Source organism: Ciconia boyciana, chromosome 4 (genome assembly GCF_034638445.1).
Source record: "Ciconia boyciana chromosome 4, ASM3463844v1, whole genome shotgun sequence".
Lineage (NCBI taxonomy): Eukaryota > Metazoa > Chordata > Aves > Ciconiiformes > Ciconiidae > Ciconia > Ciconia boyciana.
Window position 1 is genome coordinate 24306129 of NC_132937.1, and position 6000 is coordinate 24312128.

Consider the following 6000-nt stretch of genomic DNA (forward strand, 5'->3'; position numbering starts at 1 on the left):
TGGCAGTCTTACACTTACCCTTGAATCATTTGGAAGAGTGTTTTCTAATTCTATCCTCAATGGAAGTTGCTGGGAAATATAACAGGTTTACACTCAATCAATATACTGCATTCCTCCACCATGGATAGAAGAGTTGAATACAGTCCAATTTCTGAGTTCACAGTCAGTGGAAAACACTATGAGACTGAACAAGCTTTTACTGCAGCTTAATTCCTATGTTGCTGATGGGGTGAAGAGAGAAAAGAAGTAGGAAAAAATGGTAGACACATGGATGGCAAAGAGGACGCAAACAGGTACCTCTGACAAAGACTGAAATCCAAGCTGCATATGAAAAAAACAGTGCAGAAACTTTGGACAAAGTTATCTGTCTGGTATGAGAATAGAAATTACTTTAAACAATGAAAATATAGGAATTTCTGATAGATCAAAGTGGAAACCGTAGGCAATAAGCTGTGCCCTCTGCATGGATCTCCACTTTATAGCAGAAATCTAAACATGACCCATGACAATTTCTCAACAAGCCAATTCATTCATTCTTCTTTTCTTCCACAAATTAAAATCACATTAGAGATTTTTTTCTTGATAGAATCTTAGCATTTTGTTCAACTTTGCCATGCTAAACCTAAACTAAGTGAATTAGTACTGGGAAACCTAGCTTTCTACAAAAAAATTTTGTTCAGATGAGGGGAATGAAGTCTTACTAATGATAATTTCATGTTGACAGAACTAGGCCATAAATGTCTGTATCATGTGAGTGATTAAAAGATATGGGATACAGGAATTTTATTAAAACAACTTCTAGAATACCTGGTCATATGGACGAAGACTTGACCAATGCTAGTCTGAATTAGAAGTTATTCACCAACTGTACCACGTTGCATGGGAGAGCCTAAAACCCCCTAGAACTGTTGCTGTCTCTGTAGTATTTTACAAAGTATTTTACAAAGTAGGGAAATTGTTTTCACCTGACTGTGAGCCTGTATGGCCAAAGGACAGAAATGATAAAAGGTGGCAAAAGTACAGTGACAACTCATTTGTATGAGCATTTGAACCTCTGATCATAAAGTGAAAACTGGGTTTCAACTGCTTTATTCTTAGTGTGTTTCTTTGACTTTATTATTATTATTATTATTGTTATTAGTCACCAAGACATATTCTAGTAATTACATGGCATAAATTCCTGGAACTAAAATTAATACCCAGTATGTTATGTTCACCAAAAAGTCCGTAATATGGTCTATCTTCTTTTCAAAGACAATTTAAAAGCTGGAAATCTTTAAAGCTTGGACATTGAAAAGAAAAACAAAACAAAAAGCTATTTTGCAGACTTGTCTGGTGTGAGCTTGTCTGTGTTTCCAGCCCTACGGGAGTTTTGCCTCATTCTAGTCTCTAAATATTTATCCTGAAAAAAGGTCTGAGAGCGAGAGAGAGGAGGAGGAGAAGGAGGAGAAGGAGAAGGAGAAAGAGAAGGAGAAGGAGAAGGAGAAGGAGGAGGAGGAGGAGGAGGAGGAGGCGGAGAGGAACCTCTCTCCCTGTAACCATTCCCACAGTCTGCTGTTCCCCAGCTGGAATGAATGGAATCCTGATAACACTCACTTGTTCAGAAACGCAAAGCTCACCCAGACTGTGCAGAGACAGCTTTAGCTGAATGTTGCACAGAGCTTCAGATTACAGGAGAGGGAATGATAAAATAATTAAAAACAGTATCATCCTAGAAAAATCAATTAGTATGGAAATGACCACTCCATCATTACAGAGGATATTGCCTTGAAAAAGATCAGCTTGAGATGAGTTTCTGCTGGACCCTTTCTTTCTTAAAAATGCCTGTAGTAACATGCCATCCTAAAACGTCCCATTCTGTGTTTTCCTTAACGGCATCAGCTTTGCACATTGAAGGCCAGAACTGCTTGACTGCCACCCCACAAAGCACTTAGCAGCTTCCCGGTGGATGCTTGGGGTCCTTGTTTCTTGTCTTTTCTTCTAAAAGCTGTTATTTTGCAATTCAGAAGCTATTAGCAGTAGACCCCAGAGATCACATTCTGGGGTATGTATACATATCGAGGGTATGTATATTATGTGTATATCCAGAGATAGTATGAATCTCTATCTGCATGAGATAACACACATTAAATGAAAGCTGAGGTATGTTATTGCCCTGTTAATTGCCAGCTCACTCTGCCAAGAGCCATGGGGAGTGTGTTTGAAAGATTTCCTTAGTTAGAAAGACATAAAGATCAGCTAAGGAAATCCAAAGTCTGGATATTTGTAGTGAATATTGTTGTTTTGGGTTCACAGCCTACAGGAGGATTTACTCTGAGAGACGTAATCACATGGTTATGTTGTCTTGGTGATAAACAGCTGATGAGTCACCTGCATGTTCAGAAAGATACAGCTAAAAGGCTGTATCTTTGTTTTGAACATGTATCTTGCAAAGAAGGAGTTGGCCATGAAGTATAAGCAAAGCAGACAAACAGAAAGGTCTTCTCTCCCTTGATGGATATTAAAGCAAGTTGCTTAAAATTTTGGAAGCATGTAATACTGCTTCAGTCTCTGAGTTGTAGTTTCAGGATTTTGAATAATAACTTCATTTTTTCTTGAAAAGTTGTTGCAGAAAAATACCTGGAAACTTAAGTAATTCCGGTGGGTGGAAACTAATGTTTGTTTTGCTCAAAATGGGATAATAGCAGCTGCAACCACTTCCTTAAGATTTAGGGTAGAGAATGGCACTGACAACTGAATTGGTTAGTTTATAGGCTAGGGTTTCATCTTCCGGCTTACAGGTAGGCAGAGTATTGTCCAGCTACTCTTCTGATTCCAGGCTCTCCTTTTGGGCAAAATAACCAAGAAAAAAGTAACCATCAAGGTCAAACGACAGGTGAAATTAGCTGACCTCACAGAAGGCTCATAAGCAGAGTTTAAACTAGGACAGAGTGCCGAGGCTACTTAAAAACTTCCTCCAGGCCATAAGCACACATGAAATACTCCTGATTAAACTACTGGACTTTCCTGTAGCCTTGACACAGCAAAGCACGCTAGCACTACCACCAGCAACTTTGTCATGTAGCAGGAATACATAGGCATGGTCTACTAGATTTCTTCCTAGTAGTAATGTTCAACTGCTCTTTCTCTCTGAATATCTTGCAGACACCAGTACTAACCTTGGGGTTTTTTTTTCTTTTTCAAAATCTACATGAGACTTCTGGGACAACGGGAGAGAGAAACACCATGGTCTTAGCTACCGGCAACAGAATTATACCCAACTATTTATCCTGTTCTTTGCTCATGCAGCTGTCATTATGTCTAATGCATCAGCATAGGTCAGGAAATAACCTTTCAGATGACAACCAACTGACTCAAGCTGAAACAAGCAAGATGAAAGTGATGTTTGGGAAGGAAAAAACACATCAAAGAATTGTCCATGATGTTGTTTCCACTTGTCCCTGTAGGCATTCAACCCACAACAGTGCAAAATCTTTGCAATACTCTTCCCGACAAGTCTGAATGACCGCCTTTCTTTTACTTTCTGGCTTCCTAGGAAATTTTGTTCATAATGTAGGCCTGGACATAGCAGTCCATGTGTTTGCCACACTCATTCTGGAGGACTGTTTTACTGCATTGAACTGTGATGTCGACTCCCAGGTTAATATATAATATGGCTTATGACCTGTGACTTCGGCTGCTATGTGAACCCTTCATCTGTACTGTGCTCAGGCTGACAGCTGGTTCCTAGTTCACTTGTGATGCCAGTTCAAGCTTTTGGTTCTAATTTCAGTAACAACTTAATAGATCAAGCCTTAGATCTTGAATTGTGGGGTCTCAACCATTGCAACAACTGCTTCTTTTAAAGCAATGCAGACCACAAAACTGAGGAGGAAGCTCATGAGATTGGGAACAAATGCTCTGTAATATTCTGATTGGAAGAAACCCCCACAAAACATCAGGCAAGTACAGGCTTTGACTGTGTTCACAAAATATCTTAAAATCTTCATTTGTGTGAAAGTATTTACTACAAATATATTCCTTTTTTAAAAAAAAAAATGAGGGAAACGGAAAAAGTTTTATTAAACTAGTGTTGCTGATAGAGAAGTTAGAAAAGCTTATGGGTGGATCACCTTTCCTCCAGGCTCATGACTGAATGCTTTTCTTTATTTTTCTCTCTGCATTAGTTACTCATCATAAATTATATTCTCATTGTTCAAACATATTTCTTGTTCCACATCATTTGGTTTATTTTCACACCTGCCAACCTAACCTGCCTCAACTTACTCTACATTCCGAGTAGAATTGTTGCTAGTGCTACTCATTTCTTGTGCTGACACTTTTACCAGCTAGTTTAAGAATTTTTCTAATTGTTTAGAATTTTCTTAATTTTATGAGTTTTCCTTTAATAGCTATTGTTTTCAAAAGTACTTACATAAAGTGCAAGTTTTTAACCAGTAAAACAAGAAACTTAAACATATTTATTTCTAAGTTTTGAAGGGAAAAGTTTAACAAAAATAAATTGTTATTTAGGACTACTTCTGTTGAGATTTTTCATCTTCCAGATACTCAGAAATGGATCTGAATTCAAACATAGTATCAAAACACTGAGAAATTTGGGCAATACAGCAAATTACAACAAATGCCCAATTCTGGTCTGTGGCTAGAATGTGGAGAGACTTAGAAAAAATTATATGAGAGGGAATTCTCTGGATGATTAAGAAACAAAAGTAGGTATTTATTTTCTCTTTTAGAGAAAAAATAAGAGAATTTATTTAGCAAGACATAGGTTGAGGGGACCTGGACCTTACAGAACCTTTGCAGAACCCTGTGGAAGACAATATAATTTCCTAAGGGATCTGTTTGGAGATCAAATTCTGCATTTAGTTATTTGCACAGGTGAATGTGAGGCCATGAATTTAAGGCCAGAATTTGGCTTGCAGAAACATTATTATTCTTGATGAGTCACAAGAAAGAACTTAGCTTGACCTTTAGATCAGATTGCATCTGAAGGGGTAATATTTAGAGAAGCCATCTTTTTGCATAAGCCTTATAGGTGATTCTGAGCCAAACTAAGCATAAATGTATAAAATTGTGTTAAAGATCAAGAGGCAATCAGACTAACAGAATTTTTTTGACAGATAGACTAAGAGGAAACTATGACTACTTTAAGATTAATGAGTTTCTTTGAAATTTGGTAGAAATCACTTCCCAGACTGTACCGTATTCATGTTTAACACATTGCCTTAACGCAAAGGCCCCAAACCTGACTTAATTCATTCTATATCATGCTGCTCTGAAGCATAAAAATGAAGGCATAACATAATTCAGTTTAATAACATTTCTCTCTTCCCAAATGTACTCATTTCTGTAGTGAAATGTGTAATAAGAGACTTGGCTCAGTTCCCAGGCTTGTTGAGCACCACAAGAACATGAAACAAATCAGTCTATACCATAACAAAAAAATGTATAATGATGCAGTGGATACGCTACAAACCTCCCACAAAGAATTTTTACGTTAAGTTGACTGAATTCTCTAACATATGAAATACAAGGCTTAATAGGTAAAGAGGGGCGAAATACCTCTGTGCAGTGTCTCCACCTGATCAGCAGAATTACCCTGAGACAATTTTACTTAAAGAGCTTTGTTAAATTTGGGTAACTTTGTTTATATCAACAGGAAAAACTAAGGAACTCATTACAAAGTTGAAGACCACCCAAAGGTACGAATTGCTCTTCTCAGAGCATGAGACCCTCATGAACAGCCACAGAAACAAAGTCAAACTGTTTCCTTCTGCCCTATTACTGAGCAGCTATCCCAGGTAAGCTTGTATAACTCTCTTTTAGAAAGGTATGTGGTAACCTAAGATTCATATTTCTTCATATCAGACATGAGAGGACATAACATTTTTTAAAGTTGTGAAGGAACAAAAATTCCATCACATTGAGGGGAGGGGGTTGTCTTCAGACACCTAAAAGATAGGTCTGAAAAAGCATTTAGGAGTCTAGTGTGTGTCTTAG

General features: G+C 37.6%; 1 long non-coding RNA gene across 1 annotated transcript in view; it reads left to right on the forward strand.

Annotated features, from left to right (window-relative positions):
* The window catches only part of LOC140650531 (uncharacterized), a 28207-nt gene extending 22415 nt beyond the window's left edge, over positions 1–5792 (forward strand). The window contains exon 3 of the long non-coding RNA XR_012042058.1: positions 5660–5792. This is a non-coding gene — a long non-coding RNA (uncharacterized lncRNA). The remainder of the gene's footprint in view (positions 1–5659) is intronic.
* The last annotated feature ends 208 nt before the right edge of the window (positions 5793–6000 follow it).